At 32.2% G+C, this 21,345-nt stretch overlaps 1 protein-coding gene across 3 annotated transcripts in view; it reads right to left on the bottom strand.

The window, feature by feature from the left end:
• The window catches only part of LOC118072107 (serine/threonine-protein phosphatase 4 regulatory subunit 1-like), an 81,241-nt gene that overhangs the window by 9,574 nt on the left and 50,322 nt on the right, over window positions 1-21,345 (bottom strand). Inside the window, exon 1 of one of the 3 annotated variants that reach the window (XM_035091722.1) lies at window positions 11,525-12,565. The exons of the other annotated variants lie outside the window; for them this stretch is intronic. The gene's annotated coding sequence lies outside the window, so the exon portion shown is untranslated. Of the gene's footprint in view, window positions 1-11,524; window positions 12,566-21,345 lie in introns of those variants that run through there. 3 annotated transcript variants of the gene reach the window in all.

Below are 21,345 nucleotides of genomic sequence, written 5' to 3'. Positions count from 1 at the left end.
TTAAATTGTGATTGAATTTTTTAGACTTTTGGACTTGGCTGGATTTATTTTACTTATTAAAATGTGAAGTATTTTTTATTTATTGAAATAAACTAATTAAATGTTTATCGTTGAAAACAGACTGTTAATTGTTTTTTCAAGTGGTAAACCAGAACTCGGTTGATCCAAAATGAGATTTCTTCTTGTTTTTATCAATAAATTTGTAGATACATACTTGAATAAAAATATATTCCTTTTTATTTTAGGATAAAGCATTACCTAGGAAACTCTGTACGAAAGTTTAATTGAGTTTCTCCATCACAATAAACCAACAACTATGAACTCAGCCAAAGTGTGAGAGAGATTTAGGTTAAGGGTGAAGGGAAAAAGAGAATTGATAGTGCTTTTGGGTTGTGTTAGTGACCCAATCGATAATTCCTTGAAATTCGATCGAAGCCTTGTAAAACCTGAAGACCCTTAATCCACCCTAGGATACTACTCGGTTGCTGCTAACTATCGTTACACTATAAATAATTAAAATAGTTGGATCTTCTGTTACATGTTACCACCTCATTAAAAAAAAATCACCAACGACAGTTTGATGGTTGACATTTGGGAGTTTGAGTGAACAAAAATTTATCCACAGTAAGAAAATAATATTTATTTAATTAAAAAAAAAAAAGGGTTTAAAATATTCGCGATAAAATATTTTATTGAATTTATTTATTGATTTTGATATTTAAGGAACAATCGTGATAAGTTTGAATACGTCTACATTTTTCAAGCAAAATTTTTTTAATAAGAAATAAAAAAAATCATATTCGAATGTTTTTAAAGATGAAAAAAAATGTTTTGCTGATTATTTTAATGAGTAATAGTTATTTTCTAAGCATTAATGATATTGTTGTGCAGAACTTTATCAAGTTGTTCAACAAATGGACGTTTTAGTGATCTCCAGATGTAAAACATTAATTTATTTATTTTCCTGATCAACTAATTGAATTAAACCAAGAATAGTAAATTAAGCTAAAACATATCAATCGACGTAACTAAAAAGCTCTCTCCTAAATGATACTTTTCCACAAGTCATCGCTTTCATCTGTCTAAAGCCAGGTGTTCTAACAAACAATCAAATTTTTAAGAATAATTGACGCATCTGTCATAGATTTTATCCATTAATCTACTCGTCAGTACAACAGTTGCAGAAAATAATAGTAAAAGATAGGATAAAAACATTTTCCAATATTTCTAAAACTATTGGTGAAACTAAAGAGGCAATGAGTGCTAAGTTGAAGCAAACTTTTAAGTTAAAGATGTTAGAGAAACATCTTGAAACAAAGTGAACTGATCAACCTCAAGATCAATCAACTGGTGAACAATTGAACATTGAAAAAAAATTGTGATCCATTGAAATTAATTCTACAAACTTTAGTTTTCCATTTTACTATAAAACTTTGTCAAAGAGAAATGCAATTCATTCTCAACTAAGCAACATTTTTTGTTGCTAAACATCAAAGTTATTTCTTTTTCTCGATAAAAAAAATTGTTTAAGCAAATACTGAAATATTTTTATGATTGTTTGTTAAAGGTGATAAAAAAAGTAAGCAAAGTTATATCTATATTACAAAGCAAAAACAATATTTTTTGATAATTTTTTCAACTTTGTCCATCCATTAGTCTGTTCAATCTGTCAACATGAGATTCCATGGCAAACTGTATGAAAAGTTCTTACCTGTAGCTCTAATGTATACTTAAGGATGCAGATAAATAAAAAAAATAAGGACACGAAAAGGAGGAATATAGTCGTTTGGAAAACTATAAATCAATAGAAGCCGCCTAAGGATAGGACAGGTGCAAGTGGAAAAGACATCGGCTTAGCCGGAACTAATACACCTCTGGATTAAAGCTCAGAGAGGAGGTCGACAAGATGCTTATACACTCGCAGAAATAAGATAGATAGTGAAGAAAACATCAGGGTTAAATAACTGAAAATTTATCAATGTGACAGCTTGTCCTGAGACTAAAGTAAATAAAGTAATTCGTTAATTCTCGCGCTTTCTCTTTATTATAAGGCTCAGTACTAAAAGTGAAAAAGTAAGAAAGAGCTACAGAACGTGCAGAAAATACAAAAGTAGGGTTTTTCTTCTTTACTTATTTGCCTATGCTTAATCTTTTTCAGAGTCTGTCGATTTTTAAAGCTTTCGACCTTTTATTTATGGTGAATGCCATTTATTTTAGGGTCCAATGAATTTTTTTTTGCTTTTTAGAGTTAAAGAAAATTTAAAAGGATTCTCAGAATATGATGAAGAAGATTGGAATTTTAAGTAATGATCTGTTAACAAAAGCAGCATTTGATATTCTCTGAAGTTGGAGGTGAAATTCAAACAAAATATTTTGCTAATTTCTTCTTTGATTGAATTTGTGAGAATTTCTAAGCATGTTAAAGTTTTTCATGGAATTTAAAATGTTAGGTAAAAGATACTTTGGTGATAGATGAATGTAATATGTAAGTTTACTTTGTAAACTTGGTATGAATGGTATCAAAGCTAGTGCAACTTACACGACAGAACAAGTATCGATATGACCTACATCTGAAAATTGAATTAATAATAAAAATGTTGCAAAATTTTGTTTTTTTTTCTGGTTTTCATAAGTGTATTCAACTTTTCTGCTGTAATACTGCTAAATAAAATATGTTGTGGTCGTTAATTTTTTAGCAATGTTAAACTTCATTGAATATAAATGAGTTGAAATCATTTGAAAATAAATTAGATGATATTATGAAATATGATGTGAATTATTAAAAAATAAAAAAGTTATTTATTTTACACTGTTGAAAGTACAGTAAAAAAAATTTTTAGTTATAGGAAATATTTTAAACATTGTCAATCACTTATCTAGATAATCTCTACAGCTATCTAATGAATTTATCTAAGGGACTAGTATTGTTCTTGCAACTATCCATTTTTTTCAACATTAATCATCAACAGATTTCTTGAAAAAAAAATATTCAAGTTGTAAATGCATTTGAGGGATTAGATAATACACTAGATAAATAAACAACAATTAAAAAAAAAAAGACATTAATACCTAGTAAATAATAAAAATTGTTATTTTATGGATGAAGTAAAAAATCATAATGATAATAATAACAAAATATTATTCACGATAATTCTAGAAGAAAAATAATTTTAAAAAAATCTTTCAATCTCAAAAAAAATATCTAAATGCAAAGTAAAACATTTTTTTTTTGGACTAAATGGCAGTTGCTGATGACGAAAAAAGTTTGAGGACCGGGAGGAATGTTGTGTTGTGGTAGAAGGCGATTGCACCTTAGGGAGAAAAGGTAGGGGAGGACATAGAGAGGGATGAGGAGGGAGGAGGAACGGCCGGCAGAAAGTCAATGTACCGCAGGAGAATGCAACGCCGCTGTTCCGATACACACTCTACTATGTCAAAATGCATTCTACCGTGGTATATAACTAAAATGCGAATGTGTAGACAGGGTATGCAGCAGTAAAATGTGTGCATGAAGTCTATAGACGGTTATATAGTGTGTTAGGGAGCCACTGGTGGAGGACAGGATGGTGATATTGTGTGTATGGGCATAAGACGCGTGTACGTTGAGTGAGGAATGCGTTTATAAGCGCGTGGAGAGTCTCGTAGGCGGTCTACTATGCGCACTGAGCTTGCTGCCACTTCTTGGAAGCTATAATGCACTCGTGAGGGAAGGGAGGGCTTAATGCGCAGTTCTCTTAATGCGGTAGAACGGGTGGTCTTTTGCTTACGATGTAAACAATCTTAATATTGTTAATAATAATAATAATATTCACAGGAAATATATTGAATATTTTTTAAAACTAATTTTTTATCATTTTTCAAGCAATAGTTTTCTAGAATAAAAAATTCAGAATTTTTTTAGTGAATAAATTTACCTGTAAAAAATTGAATAAGCTAAAGGAATTATTCAAATTACTTGAATAATAAAATTTTTAAAGTGTTTGAAAAATTTTTACTGATATTTCATAAGGTGAAAGGTTGAACATAGCTGTTAAGCCGTGATATTAATAGTGTTAATTTATAAAATTTATTACTACTTTAATGGCTACAAAAAAAGAAAATCACTATTCTTCAACTGAAGAAAAAACTATTGACTGTGTCGTAAAAATTTTTTATTTACTCTGGAAAAATTTATTTCCGCAATAACAAACTAATAATATTATTCTAAAACTAATAATTTAGTTTTTTAAATCATTTCTTGTCTCTTAACAAAATTAAAATAATTTACTACCCAAAATAATCACAACTTTGTTCAATTTTTTTTTTTTTATAAACATGCATCACCTTTATGATTAATTATTAATCCATTCAATTAATAATTAAAAGAACTTTGTTGTTACATTTTATACAATCATTTGAGCTTGGATTTATCTTAATTCGATATATATCAATTGGATGAAAAAAAGAGCTAAATGTGAATTAAATGGTAATGAGTTGTTATAATTTACATGATGATGATAGTAATGATCACATCATCATATCCGAGGCGTGTGGTCGTGTACGCAGTTCAGTCACTCGGTCGTTTGCACTGTAACTTGTATAGGTGAGCAACGATGCCGCGCCATCTGTCCAAGTGTATGCGTCAAGACGGGAAAACGCTCGAGGGGTAAGGGAGTATACAACTGACGAGGGTGAGAGGGGGCGCAGGAGAGGAGGTTCGTCGACAGAGCGCAGGGTTCGAATACCTACGTGACTGTATACGTGCATGTCCACTCTCGCGTAACCGTTCGAGTGGCAGGGGCGGCGGGCAGGAAGCGGTAAGAGAGAGACAGAAAGAAACTGAGAGAGTATACGATACGCGGTGGCACATCGGTGTGGCCGCGTGGTGTGGGATCAGCGTGAGTAGCGTGTGTACGCGAGAAACGAGACAACTGGTGTATTGCGCATGCGCATCGTTTTTACGGACTCGCCACTGAATGAACTACCCCCACCATTAACTACGCGATCCTTCACGATAGACTGAACGATGTTACACGATGCAACGTACTATACACTTCATTTTTTTTTTCCTTTCTTTTTAATTCTATTTTTCCTCTTTTCATCAAGAAAATAAAAGACACGTTGTTACTTTTAATTTTATTTCATAATTTTTTAAGTTATATCTGTAATTAATATTTTTATGTAAAACATTTTTATTTTTCAGTAGAAATAATCTATTAAAATTTTTTAATGTGAAAAATAATAAAATTTATTTATTGCAATTCTGAGAATTTTTTTTGAATTTCTATTCAGATCTTTTTATAATTCAATCTCTGGACTTTTAATAGGAATTTATTGTAAATTGTATTAAATTCTATTTAAGGAGAAATATTAAATGATTTTAAAAAATATTTTGCAGTAATAATTCTTCATTAGTATGAATTCTCAGAAACTTCATAAATAGATCAGATAATATTTTTGAAATTTATTGTTAAATAAATGAAATTCCACATTAGGAACTAGAATATATATTTAGCAAATTTAATGGTTGTTGGCAATAAATAATAATAAAATGAATGTGAATGCCTAACGTACTATTTAAATGATTTATATGTCGATATAGTGAGGGAGTTAATGATTTATAATTCCGAAAGGATGAATTGTACGTGACACTGGGAAATAGGATTAACGAAGGGAGAAAAATTTGGTACATTATTAGAATGAGTATATTCCTAAACTAGAATATTGCATTAGGAAAAGGTGGCTTAAGATGCACGACATATGCGACTACGTGTGCAGCTGCAAGATAACTATTGGGGCCGGTGGGTGACACGTTTTTCGAAGAATGTGCTACTACGATTGCCACGAGAATACAACCAGAAAGAGAAGTATTGATTTGCGTCCCAACTTTGAACATATACATCTACACTTACACACACATGTATCACCACCCTTCCGTACCTTCCTGCTGACGCCAGTCCACGACCCCCCAACAAATTTCTACCCCTTCTGTCTCTCTCGAACTCTCTTTCTCTATCTCTCTTGCTTTTTACTCCGTCCGAAAGACTAACCCTCCTTACCTAGCTTTCGTTACACACATTTTCGCAGCGATGTGAGTTGTTACACTAGTTACTTTCTATCTCTTTTTTCGACGCATCTTTAGGGTGGGTCAGGACCGGAAGACATCAGTTTAATTTTTTTTTTTTATAATTTAATATTCCCTTTTTTTTTAACACGCGGAGAATTTGCTTTTGAATAAGAAGGCCTAGCAAAAACTGATAATTACAGCTGCAGAATACGACTTTGAAAGTGGAGTTTTATTTTAGCATCAAATAAAAATGTAAAATAAATACTTGGTGATATTTTTTGCTGTCATTTTTTATTAATAAACATCATTTTTAAATAAAAAATTTTTTCCAACAAATTGTAAAACGCAATTCGGTTTAAAATAATTATCCATGATTAAGAAGATGAATTATTTGATAATTTTTAAATTATTTAGAAATTTAGATGATAATAATCAGATTATTTCTGTTATCAATGACAGCTTTAACATTTAGTTAAATATTAATAACATAGCTAAAAGCCTTGGGGTGATGGCCAGCTCAGAAATACAACGAAAACGTCAAGATAAAAATAATCTTAATAACAGAAAAATAATTACAAGACAATAATTTCCATGAATTGAATAATATGATGATAAAGAATGTTTATAATTTTCTGAAATCATTAGCCATAACAAATCCACATTATTTTAGAACTTAAAAAAATTATTAAAAGAAATTATTTACATTAGACTGATTAAAAGAAATGCTTTTAAAATGCATAACCTCAAATAATTAAATAATGATAAGTCATTTTATAATTTTTTTTTTTTTTACAATAAAGCCAACATTTCCAAGATATTATTGACAAAGAATTGATCAGAGTTTTGATGAAAAATTTTGCAGCTGTCTGTACTGGACGGAATCAAGAGGAATGGAGAGAAAGAAGAACGCCATGAAGCCAAAAGGAAAAGAAAAAACGCGGAGGAACGGCCGAAGAGACTCTTGGACGAAGTAAACAAGTGGATGAGGTAGGACTGAGAGATGGTGGTCAGTGCATTTGGTGCATTCCTTCGTAGTCTGCGCCAACGCGAGGTGAGGAAAAGGAAGAGGAGGTGAAGGAGGGAAAGAATGAGAAAGAGAGAGAATGGAATTCTCCAAGGTAAGAAGGAGATGAGAAGCACGCTACTTTGGACCGATGAACGCAAACCGCATTCCCGGCCGTGACCTTCGCTAGGACATCGCCACTGCTCTCACCAACCCCCCTCCCTACCATCCATCCCTCCCTCAACCCTCATTCGCACTTATTCTTTTTACCATTTCAATCTTCAGCTACTTTAATATTTCAATTATCGATCTTCATTACCTATACATTCCTTCCCATTTAATTGAAGATATTTTATTATTTTTAACAAATAAAAAAATAAATATTGAATAAAGTAATGAATAAAATTATTTAAAAATTGGATTAATTAATTGAAAAGCTGTAATGTTAATTGATGATAAAATAAAAATTACTGCAAATATTGATAATAAAAATTTATGATAAATTATGGATATATATTTTCTACTCAAGTTTAATCTTATTTATTAATTAGCACTTTTTTTTTGTTGCTTGAAGAATTGAAGTAACGGCCAAGTGTTCAGAGGGTGAGAATAATGGAGTAAGGATAATAGCAATAAAAAAATAGGAATGTGAAAGAAGGAAAAGATACTCATTCATAGTTTCTAGATGACTGGCCATCAGGAAATACGCATCTTACAATATCAGTAATTTAATAATAGACGTAATTTTTTAAAATACTTATGGCTTCTGGATTCCATTTTACATATTGATATCAATGTTATCAATAATGATTGATGATTAAAAATATTTCGAAAATAAAATTGACATCATTATGATTAGAATAATTATGATTATTGATTTTTTTTTTATTATTGACACAAGTCTACATTCATAGCGGTATCTCTAGTTAGCTTGATAAGAAACTTTGAAGAGGTAAAAAGAATAAAATAACAGAAAAAGAAATACATAAAGTAGTGTTAATACGTTCGAAGGTTCACCGCTCTAATTAACACCTACCTATATGTATTTTCATCGTTTTCTCATACACGCGGAGTCTTTGTTACAATTTTTTGTTCTGCAGTCAAAGTGCCGACACATTCTACCTGTTGAATAAGTTAAGGTGATGGAGTTGAAATACATTAAACCTCGTATATATTCTATGCTAGTTGTTTCTAGTCTACTAGAACGGTTTTCTTCAGCACAGTTGCATTCTTTAAAATAATTAAACGTGGATTTAAAACAGTGAGAAAAAATTTCAACTTTACTTGTGATGATGTAACATTAGTTATTTAGAAATATTTTCCTTCTCATGAAAGCGATTATTATTTACGTTATTCATAAAAGTTAATTATGCGTGTCTTTTAGAACAGAATAGTTGTAAATTAAAAATAATGCTAAAGTTTAATGAGAGTGAAATTCATTAACTGTTTATTGTTAATCATTTGCATGAATTTTCATCTACCTTGCTAAAATTGGCAGAAAATTTTTTTTTTAATTAACAGTAAAATTTAAATATTTATAAAAATAAGAATATTGCTAAAATTTAATAAGATAAATTATATTTTTATTAATTAAAAAAAATTAACTTGTTAAATAAATAATAAATTAATTTAAATACTTTTGAGATCGGTGTATTGCAAAAAAAATATTTGTATGCAAAAAAATGTTTATTTAATAATTTATAAGAATTTGAAATATTTGCAATAAAATATTTCATTGTAAATATTTATAATTTTGATTTTGTTATTAAAAAAAATATTCTTGGTTCACAGTACATTCTTTGCTCATTGCATAAATGACTTTATGATTTAATAAGTAAATTTATAAATTAAAATAATGATAAGTCATTTTTAATTAAAAAATATTGATGATTAATTTAAAACGCTGAAATAAATTCAAAATTTCACGAAAAATCCTATTTTAAACTCGTCAGTATTCATGTGAGATATGAATGAGCGTTGAAGAGAAAGAGCGAGAGAGAACGAGAAAAAAGGGGAGAGAAAGTGTTGTTTACCGTCTGGAAGCGAGGACGTGCTGTGGAGTGTGCATGTGAGGCTGAGTAGTGTGTGGTACAGGGAGAATTTTGCCCCGACGCCGCGGTCCGGACCCCAGGATTCGAAGAAAGAAGAAACGACAAGAGTCAACGACCCGACGAGCCTCTTCATGTTATTAAGGCGCGCCAAAACCCCCTTTTTGTCCACTTCTCTTTTAAATATCCTTTTGTTTTAATTTCAATCACCTAATCCTAATTTCCAAAACCCCTAAATTCTCTTTTGATTCATTCTTTTACCTTTTTTTTTTATGCAAAAAAAAATATCTTGTGTGAAATAATGAAATAAATTGATGAAAGGACACTAGACAATAAAGTTTATCAACTTTAATAGACGATTGCAGAGCGTAAATTGTTCAGATATTGAATCTCACTGTTGACATCAGGCTTTAGAAGTGTTAGGAGTTATAAGAGACCGTTACGTGACCGATTGGCACACGACCGGACACTCAGACACCTGCCGAGACTTCTCTAAACCCTCAGATTCGTCACATTCCATCGAATTCCGTCCTCTTGTCGCGAAAAAAAATTATTCAATTAAAAAAATCCAAAATTTCGCTAATTGTAAACAACTTTCTACTAATGGCAATTTTAATAACACCAATGTCATGCTGTTACAAAAAATCTCATCATCATAAAAAGGAATTAAAAAATATCGCATCAATCAAAGTAATGTGACGAGAACTAGACTAGACTTGGGACGACACTTTTTAGACGAAAACATGATTTTACAAAACAGAAAAATAGCAATGAAATTTGAGCATCGATGTAAAGCAGGGTTAGACAGAATGAGGGGGTAATAAGAGAGGGTCAGTAGCTTCGCGTTCTCATGCATTCCGTTTTGTGATGGCGGTCGGCGACTCAGACACGCTTGTGTGTCCGGCGATCTTTCCTCGTTGCACTTTTATCCCGCATACCAACATCTCTGAGGGTATAACGAAGACAGAATGAGATCTTGAGGTCTAGTGAGGAGGAGGGGGTTGAGGGGCCGCTGCACTAAATGGTCCGACCGAGGCGCCCGCTCTCACGCTGCTCAGGCCCCCGGTCTCGTTCAACCCCCCTTTCCCTGTAAACCCCTCTTTGGCCATTTTTCCCACTCCAGTCGACACTCCAGCGGCCACTGGCCGCTTCCCTTCCCTACCCAGACGCGACGGGATGTAAACAAGTCGCAGACCCAAACGATACCGATTTTTTTTTCTTCATGCACCTTGCATTTTTTTGGCGCAAAAATATATCTATTTTTGTTTATCAATTCTTTCCACATCCATTTCGTTTTGCTTTAAAATAATTTGAATGAATAATGTTGTATCTTTCTTTGGTGTTTCTGTTCATTTTGCCGTTTATTTTCATTCGGAGTATTAGGAGAAATTAAAATGAAGGGAAAGGGTGAAAGGAGTAAGAGGAGTTAAAATGAGTGGGAGAAGTAAAAGAAGAAGAAAGGAAGCAAAAGGGTCCGCTAATGTGAAACCGACAACAATAACACGAGTGAGGGCATGAATGCCCCGTGTGTTATGCACCGTATGTTTGCACATGCGCGGGAGCGATGAACTTGAGAAGCTTCTGCTTTCTGTGCACTTTTTCACAATGTTCAAGGCTTTCAAAGATTTTATATTCAATGTTGATTAAATATACTTTCAAATAAATTGATAAAATTCTTTTCTCTCTTCTTCAAGTAATCTGAATAGGATTAATAAAGTTATTTACAAGTAAACATTTCAATGATATTTTGAAATGAATGAAAATAATAATAAATTCAAGGATCAATTGCTAATAAATACGATTCTTAATTACTTTGAAAGATAAATAATTCCTCTTTCATGTAAATTTGATAGATAAGCAATCAAACTGTTCAATATTATTCTCACATAAATATTTCAAATTGAAAATATACCATTATAAATTAAACCAGAATAAAATTGAATACAATGACAAACATGCTATTTTGAGTTTACAAAATAAATTTTTAATATTATCAATTGAGTAAATATCTAAATATAACTGTTGATGTTATTTTCGAATACATAGTCAACAAAAGTGTCTTAATATTGTGTGATAAAATGTCACTAAGGCATTCTAAAAGTTATTCAAATGGAATATCTAACGATACACTGACATTTTCTCAAGAAGTTAACGAATAAAAAAAATTCATTCATAATAATTCTCAAGGTCACGAGCAGCCAACATCCGCTACTGAGAACTTCTAATCCAAGTCAAAGTAAAAGAAAAAAAATAGAAATAAATGTCCGCAGAGACAAGGGCGAGCGCGAGCATTGTCGAGTCGGTGCGTCATCAAGTGAACGGGTCAGAAAAGAAACGTGTGCGGTCTTATTCACTCACTCTCAACATTCTTAAACGATTCTTCGTTATATTTTAACTAATAAAGACGTTTGATAAATAAATACATACTTGTTGATTATGAATATTCTCCATTTTTCTCGATAAGTACTATTTATTACTGAATGTCTCCGTCACTTGTCACTTCACTTTTCCCGAGGTTTGAAGGTGCAAGTTGAAGCCTACCACTTCAATACGCCGTGAAAGAGGTTTGAAGTGGGGAGAAGGTACTCCCGTTGGTATGGGAACACACACGGACACGTGTATTTCACTTCCTGCGTTAGACCGGAAGTTCTATAGTACTATAACGTACTGTAGTGTAGCGTGAACCATGTTAAAAGGGCCTATTACCAACTTCAATAGTATAAGAAATGGTTCAATTATCCGTTCAAATGTTTTATTGCATCATTTTCTCTCATTTCTAATCTCCCTTTTTTGAATTTATTTATTTTTTATTGATTTTTACTTTTAAATAATATAATCACTTTCACAATTGTATTTATTTATTTATAAATTCCACTCGCACGTGTTTCTTCATCCACAACGATTGAAGGAACCTTTTAATCAGCGACAAGCCCACCCGACTATTTGCCAAGATCAAAGAGAAATTGTAAATCACGGTCGTTAAATTTACAGTAGTAAATTTTCCCGTGGGAGACATTTTATTTTTTCTTCCAATATATACTTAATTTCGCTTTTTATTTTCTCGTCTTACACCATTTTTCCAATCGTTTTCCGTTTCACTTGTCATGTTCCCAATCTCACCCGTCAGTTCAAAGTCTCTCAAGAGCCTCTAGACACAAAAGGAAGAGAGGAGGAGGGGTTACCGCGTCGTTTCCGGTCGCGCCGCGGCGTCATCGACCCACGTGTGCTCCATCTTTCGTCATTCAAACCATTCACTAATTCTTTATTCAACATTTTTACAATAGTTAATTAATTTTTTTAAGTCAAAACACGTGCACCCACGATATATCAATCAAAACAATTGTTATAATAAATATAAAATGTATTTTCACAACACTTTGAATGATCTCGACAGCTCAAAGGCCTACTCAACACTGAGAAAACAATCCAGAGCTCACTACTGGCCACGCAACTACGCGCGCCCTGTTGCGGCAACTGCGCACTACCGACGCGATTTGGCTCTAGGTTTGTGTGCGCGCGCAACGCACACGCACATGCGCAACGACACGACTCACAGGGGATAAAACAGACCCGTTACTTCTCAGAAGCAAACCGACGATACTCGCCGCCAAACAGACCTGCATCCTCTCTTTTCACTACTTCCCCGACTTCCCTCCCGTCCTCCCAAGTATCCCCACCCGTGCCCACTTCACTTCTTGTGTTGATGTGGTAGGTCTCCTAAGTAGAAATCGCGCGCTGAGGTCAAGTTTCAAAAAATGCAATCAATTTGTTGACATTATTTTTTTTTTTTCAATCAAACTATGTATGTCGATGGAAGTAATAACATCTTCTTCATTCTTATTTTATTACTACTGTCATTACTAATGTATAAGTTGCAATACTTGAAATGAATTTATTAGTTTGGTATTATGAAATCTGATGACAGACCTTGTGTGTATCGTCATCTATCTATAAACAGACTCGTAAAGAATCTTACGGGATGTTATTAAGGTCAGTGGCGTACTGGCGAAGCGATGAGACTCTTCAGGGCCGTGTCAAGTTCGTACGAAAGGAAAATTTCCCACGATTACTTTTTAGCTTATTTTTTAACGGTATTGTACCGTTAAAACGGAGGATAAAATTTATTTTAGGTTAGTTGTGATTTATTTTACGGATTTTTTCTTTTTTTTTAATTAAAAATCATTCATTCACAATTAGATAATAGAAACAAATAATCATTCTACATGGTATATTCATGAAGACTTTTATAATGAATATGAGACAAAAAAAATATTTTTATAAAATCAATAAAAATAAGCTAGTAGGTAATTTAGTTAATTTATATTCCTACTTCATATTTAACTTTCAAACTTCAAAGAAGAAAAAAAGTTGTGAAATATCAAATGAATATTTTGCAATGCATAATGACTGACAATTAAAAAAAAAATTTCTCAAATTAGATCGTATTAAGATTAAACAAATTTCAATAAAATTATAGGTCTTTACATCAAACTGATTTAAATTCAATGTGAATTTTTACTAATTACAAATTTAAATGTCTTCCTGAAGTCACAATAAATTCTTTCCAAGTTCAATAAAATAACTTGCAACAATCATTAATACTTTTAGTATTCCTAGTATTATTACAGTATCAAATGTCATGTTGTTAAATATTTTAATCATGAAATAAGTAGTGAATGAAATTCTTATTAAAATAACTGATGAAATAATCAGAAATTCTAAACAAATAGCAAATCCTTGACGACGATTGTCGTGTGAAAGTCGCGAATAACGGTGAATATTTTTTTTTTCTACTCTTCCTCTATTTTAATTTATTATATAAACTTTTTAGCGGGTTTATCGATTAATCTATGAGGAGTGAGTGTTCCCAGACGTTTCACCTGATCCCAGACTCAACATTTGCAACAGTCTGGTCTCGTGAATAAAAGGGGGAGAGGGGCGACTGACTTGTAATTGTTATTTACACGTTGTCCGACGTCGGGTCGTGCGTAACGGGTTTGAACAAGAGGTTTCCAAGCAGATAGTGTCTCGAACTCTCCGTAGAGACTTGTAGAGAGTCCGGATGAACATAAGCAGCAGATGCATCTGAAGATGTTCACAACAGGAAATTCCTCCTCTCACTCTTTCTTATTCTCACTTACTTGTTTCTTCCTTCTTTATTTCTCGTTTCTGTCCCCCATGTCGTTGAGAATTTGAACCCTTCCCTTTTCTTAACCCCGCTCTATCTTTATCTCCTTCTTCCTTCTCTCTCTTTGTCTCTCGCGTTTTCTCCCCACGGAATGCACAAATAGACGCAGGCGAGAGTAACGCACGGTCGCGCGTTCCAGGCGTGGCAAAACATACTCGTGAATGGACCGCATTCGATACTCTGAGCAGTCACGAGCTTGCTAAAAATGTCAATGAATGCTAATACATTGCGTGAGCGTAATTATTTGCTCGATAGTCTCTTTAAAAATGTCATTTATTTTTAACAATTCAATTTGTCTTTTCAAATTAATGGTGCACTGTTGTGACAGTGTAGAAATTATTTCCATTGCTTCGAGCTATTTAAATTCCACCATTCATTTTCATATACTTCAATGTTATAATTTGCAATAATAATTCAATGTAATACATACTATTGATAAAATGGAATGAAGTAAAATAATAAATAATTTAGTGAAAAATAAATTTTGTAAACAAAGTTAAAAATATAAACCTATCAAACGTGGAATTTATTCAAAAAAATAAAAGCGTAAAATATCATTCATTGAAATTTAGATTGATTTAAAGTAGGATACAATTACGCTAGCGTAGGAAAAAGCATTATTTTACAATAATGATGAATAATGAGTACATTCTGCACGTGCGAGTACGATGACGCCCGCGCACACTAACAAAATTTTTCATTTTCTCTTCTTTATCTTTACTTGTTTCTCTTAATATATATATATTCTCCTTTACTCTGCTTCTATCTCTTTTAGTTATCCGTGACGCACGGCTAATGCACCCGCACTCCCGCCCAAGTATTCGCGCATGCGCGAACTACACTCGTGCAATAATAATTGCTCTCATTGACATTTTTCTATGGTTCATTCACCGGCGCTACACGAGCCGAGACATCCCTCGTATTTTTTTTTTTATTTTATTTTTATTTCTGTGACATCCTCCACATAATCATTTGCTTCTGATCAATTGATGTTCAGCTTTTTTTCCATTTAAAAAATAACGACACAAATTGAATGAAATTGAACACAACGTGATATAAAAACAATAATATTTAGTGGGTCACTTAAATTAAAATTGTTATATCAACTTAAAAAATTTATTCTCATCGTTCGTTCAATTTTTGGAGTAATGTAAATTAATTTAAATGAAAAATTTAAATTAAAAAGTCTTTCATTAAAATTTGTCTGTTATGTAAATAATAAATTCCGTAATCACAAGAAACAATAAAAACCAATTTTCTTCAAGGGAAAATTAAATAACTAAATAAAAGAATAAGTTGACGCATTGTTAAAAAAAAAAAAATTCCATTTACAATAGTAATTTTCGTCTTTTATTCAGATGCAATGCAAAGAAATATATTTACCTGTCAAACAATGAATAAAGAAGAAACAAAGTTACTAGTAATTTTTAAAAAACAATAATACACACGTAAACAATTTATTACTTAGTTAATTTGTAAAACTAACTCTCTTGTACCGTTTGAATAATTCTAGAATGAATAGTAGTCAATGAAAAACAATACGCAGGAGTACATATAGTATTTACATTTTTAGAAAGAGTTCGAAGGTCTTGCATGCATTTCCGGTAATTAATAAACGTCAGAAAAACGTGTCCGTTATTCTGCAGTGGCGCTAATGTTGATGTGTAGAATAAAAATGTGAAGGAAGTGAGCGAGGAAAGTAACAGAAAAGAGAAGAAGAAAAAAAAAAAAAGAAAGAGAAAAAGGCAGGAAGAAATAAGAGAATCGTAGGCGGATTGGGTATGAGCGGAACGGAGCTTACTCGAGTGACTTCTTACTCAAATAGGAGGAAGGTTTAGCCCGCATATCCCAAGCGTGTCCGGTGCTTTATGAATGCGAACCAACCGTACTCGTTGTACAAGTAAAAAGCTATATAAGAAGAGAGTCAAGACTTCACTCGATTTCCCTTCTCTCTCTTTTCGTTCTTTTACTCACCAACTTGCTCTTTGTCGTTTTATTCGTGCTACGTAAATATAGGCTTTAGTTTCGTAGCCCCCACGGGAAATTGCACGGCGTACAATCACCCACGCGTGCTCTCAAACACTCGAGCTTAATTGCCGGTGTAATTAAACGCGTTTTGATTAAGACAGAAAATAGACCCAAATACTGATCATTTATTTGTAAATAAATGGCAATCAATCATTTTGTATTAACCTAGTTATTATTTTACATTTCAAATATTTCATTTTATTTTGTCATTGTTATTAACTTTCCATTACGAAGTTATTGTAATAGAGTCATATTAGTAGTTCTAAAATAAATCTACGTAAGGAAAAAAAATTATTTTAATTAATGAATCAATCATTGATTGAAGATTGTTCCATCATAAGTATTGAATGTTTTTTTTTTACATCACTGGCCTATTTTTCATTGATAATTTTTTCAATAGAAAATATCTAGAGCGTTTAAATACATTCCTGACGATAATGAATAGAGTACGTATTACGGTTAACGTTTACAGTTTTTCATTGAAAAATTTTTCCACTGATTATCAGAGATTTTTTTATTTACTTGACAGTGTGTTGGTCTGACTGTGGTTGATGACATCACGCAGAGTGAAGGCAGGCGACAAATATACAAGAGCGTGTTAGTAAGCGCAAATGTCACATGGAGAGAGGGACAAGAAAAGAGAGAGAAAGAGAGGAACTCACGCGGCCATGTGTGGGACCGGAAGTGTGAGTATCCGGCCAGACTCGTGTGGGCTTTTCAATTCTTCCTTCTCTCACGTTCTCTTTCTTTCCTTTCCTTCCTCATCTTCTACACTTTCTTCACAATAACATCCTTGTCTCAATCCTTTATCATTTTAAAATATCACACTAATTTATGTTTTATTGCTTCGTGATTCTTTTTTACCAGTCAATATAAACAATGGATCTACAAAAATATTTCTTTTCGTTTCCAATTCATTTAAATCAATGCAATTATTGAGAATATTAATTAAATGATCATTAGATGATTTTGTTGCTGTATTTGAATGATCATTAATTATAATTTTGAAAAAAAGTTTATTCTATCTGGAAAATAGTTGAGGAATAAATGTCAATAATTAATTGCAGAGTCGTTATTGAGTTTAATCTATTTATCAAACGATGAATGAAATAAAGGGAAAGTATCGGTGGCACAATATATGTTTTAATGAGATAGATCAAATGTCTGTATGGTTTAGTTAATTATCCCGACCATGAAAGGAGCTCTCACTCGATCTCTCCGATCTCTTCCACGTACTCATCAGCATGTAAAGTCGTAATTCCTGCCAAGGAATGACAATGAAACTCGAGGTTATATTATGCGTCGTGTCTACAAGACATAATGAAAGAAGTCTCGAGGGTCGAAGACGTGCGTCTCCTTTCTAGAACATTCCGAGAGTCTGGTCTATCGACCTCGAGCCAAAAATTCAATCGGCTTTGGCCCTGGCCGGGAGCCAAATTCCTGTCGGTCTAGCTCGATTCTCTTTAGCTATTCCCCTTCCTCTTTATGTCCAAGAGTCGGCCTTTCCTAGAAGAAAGTCCACTAATCGACTATTAAACTTTTTTTTCCATTGATTTATTCAACAAATATCACTTTTACTTGAAACTTATTGAATGTCAGGAGCTTTTTTCATCCCCCAACGCTAGTGTTGTAGCTGGGTGATTGTTTTGATTAGTTAAATGCTTCAAGATTTCTTAAACATCACTTTTGATTTTATGATTCAAATCTTTTGTTGATTTTTTTTATGACAAATATTCTTTTCCAGCAGTACTAGAGGATGCTTCAATCTCCTAGAGCTTTTTAGATCATTTATTTTTAGACTTGTGAAGATGAGTTGTCAATGAATAGATGAATTTTATTAGATACAAAAAAAAAATTCTAAAATTATTGATAAAGTTATACTGTATGAAAGTTAAAAGAAAAAATTTCCATTAGAAATAGACACATGTAGAGTAGGGGAATAATTTTCATTTTATTCTGACTTCACGAACGACCTGATTCTTCATTCAATCGAATTTATATTGAATTTTTAGACCAAGCATCAACACACTAAAAAATAACTTGAATGATCATCTTTGAGGCGCCGCCGTTTAAGATGCATTATGCTGACGCCCAAGTTGACAATAGGCACGACCTAAACCACAAAAATGAAACCAATAGTCTGGTTGTAGACTATTGAATAGTGCGTGCGAAGAAATTGTGGTCGAAAAATCGAGACTTGAGCCACAGAAGAAACATTAAGAGTAGAAACTCACGCAGAAACACTATTTAAAATTTAAATTCAATAGACCAACTCATTAAAATATATTAAATATTGTAAATTATTTTCAATAAATTCTTCAGTGTTAAAAGACTCGAGTTATTTTTCTTTTTTCAATCTAGTAAATGTCTTGCAGAGGCGATTTATTTCGCAACATGTCAACATTCTAATTCTTGCAGTTGCTCAACGATTCTCCATCATTGAGTAATATCAAGGCTTTCTGAGTGTACATAACCCTTATTTCTACAGGTTCATTTACGAGATTAGACATTTGATTATTTCTAAATGTTATTTTAAACAAGTTTTTATTACTTTTGCATTATTGAAGATTATTTTAACGAGGTTTTCATGTCATTATTATTTCATCATCAATGCATCGTGATTAATCTTATTCTCTTTTTTCTTCCCAACAACTTTATACCATTTGTTGATAATTTATTAATAAACTATTTTTTTGTTCACTTTGTTAGCAATAATTTACCTTAATTTAATCTTTCATTTAGTCAAATAAAAAGTTTTGTGAGTCATGAAATGCTCTAAAACTTTATATTCATGGCTTTCAAGTCCTACAATTGTGATCAGTTGTTGCTCACTGTTTTATATTCAAGATTTATTATCAAAAAACAGATGATAAAATTTCGAAACCTCGCAAATAAAATTCATGAAAAGCATGGTTATGCATAGCGCATATAAGGCACACTTAAAGTGGCTAGCGCCATTATTTTATTGTTGATGCATATCAAGTGTATTTATTTCTTCCCATAGGAGGATTCGAAGTGGAAAGAAACAGAAAATAAAGATGCTCTTTCTATTTTTTTTTTGCATGCGCAGTTGATTTTAAACCAATAATATTTTTTTCAACTAATAAAATCAAACTTTTAAATAATCCCAATGAATTTTTTTTAATTATGACATGGTAATATTTTTCTAGATTTATTTTCAATGGCAACTCCAAATAATTTTTCGACAAAAAAATTTTATTGCGAATATTTTAAATTCTTCTGATTAATTGAATTAATATTGTTTTGTATAGGGATTTTTTTTTTTTCAGTATAGTAAACGTCAATAAACAAAGCCATAACATCGCGAATTTTTTATCTCTCTTTACTTCCAATAGGACATCACTACTTACATTAAAGTTCAGTATAAGGATAGCCTACTCTATGTCTATTATCTCTGTGTTTATCCTACTTTTTCATTTTTTCCTTCCGTTAGCATTCCGACAAATATAAAGAAAAAAATTCTTTACGCATATAACTGTTGAACAAGTATAAAAAAAATTTCATTTACGATGTATCTTGTTTCGAGTCAAGAGAGATAAAAGTGGGGATGGAATGTTGAGGTCTGGCGTGTTGTATGCACCGAAGCCGCGAGAAAGAGATGAAGAAAGAAAAGGACGAAGATAACGAAGAAGAAGGAGAATAAGGCCCAGAGTCTTTTGGAGCACAACAAACAGACGCCGCCTCGTAATTTGTTTTCATACGTTCGCCAGTCTACTACGCCTTCTCCTTCACTTCTTTTTTCTCTTCTTTATTCTCATCCTCATTCTCATATCCAAGTCTTTTTCTTTAGCCGATAAAGTTCAACGCTTCAAATAACGACTCGCGAATCCCTCAATTTTCAGTCTCGATTAATCCCGATTACTTGAGTGAATAAATTTATTTCCACGAATTTTTTCAAACATTTTTTCCATTATTATCTGCTTCAATTTAAACCATTGCTTTTTTTTAACACCTACTTATACAGAATTAAATGTTTCGAATTTTTTACACTCAGTATCAACTTAATTATTCAATCGGTAGTTAATTAAAATTTTAATGCTAAATTATGTAATAATATTTTCATTACCGACATAAGGTAATAATTAATTTTATTATTTATTCATTCGATGTTTTTTTTACAAGAAATATTTGTTTTCAATATCCATTTAATGATGGAAAGTACGACGGAGTTGCATCAGAGTACAAAGAATTTTTTAGGAAAAAAAATAAAATTTGAAAAATAGAAAAAATTGAATAAAGTAAGGAAAACGTTGAAGAAGAAGAGAGAGAGAGAAAGAAGAGTGCGAGAATGTGATGAACGTGGTCTTTGGTTAGAAAACAGTACAGCGACGCCCTGAGGCCATCCATCATCTCAATAATTGCTTCCCTTCCCATCACATAATTCCTATAGAATCCCTTCATCCCTCTCCCTCCAGCCCTCTTTCGATCTTCGCGAGTTTACAGTAACACTCGCCGCTCTCAAATATGCCGCGAGGGATCACGTCCGTCACTCCCTTGCGATCTTCAACCCTCGCAAATGTTGTAAGAAAACGAGACCACAATCTCAATTTTTATCAGTTGAGGAAGAAAAAGAGGATGTGGTTAAGCGATAAAAACAACCGACTTGATAATAAATGAGTTATATATGATGAGAAAAAAAAAAATTTCTCAATGGCCATAAGTTGAAGAATTAAAAAAATTTTCCACTTTCTCTTTTTCCTCTCTACTCTACCTGGCGCCTAATTCAAACAATCCCTTCTAGTCTTCCAACATCTCTCAACTATGAATGGGATTCTTTAGACTATGTTGAAAGAGACTCACGTTTTCTCCACTAGTACAAATACTCTATCTACTTTGAAAGTAACAGTAAAATTAAAAATTTCTACCCAACTTTAAACCACTTGTAACGTGGTAATGAATTGTTTGAGAACTTTTCTATTATAAGATTTAAATGTTTTCTTTTATTTCAGTGCTATTGAATGAAAAGCATTTCATAATATTCAAGCACCAATTTTAGCTCAATAAAATAAAA

The sequence above is a fragment of the Chelonus insularis genome, unplaced genomic scaffold, assembly GCF_013357705.1.
Source record: "Chelonus insularis isolate UGA/USDA-ARS -01 unplaced genomic scaffold, ASM1335770v1 contig_88_pilon, whole genome shotgun sequence".
NCBI lineage: Eukaryota > Metazoa > Arthropoda > Insecta > Hymenoptera > Braconidae > Chelonus > Chelonus insularis.
Note: the sequence above shows the minus strand (reverse complement) of the source record. Positions and strands in the feature narration are given on the sequence as shown.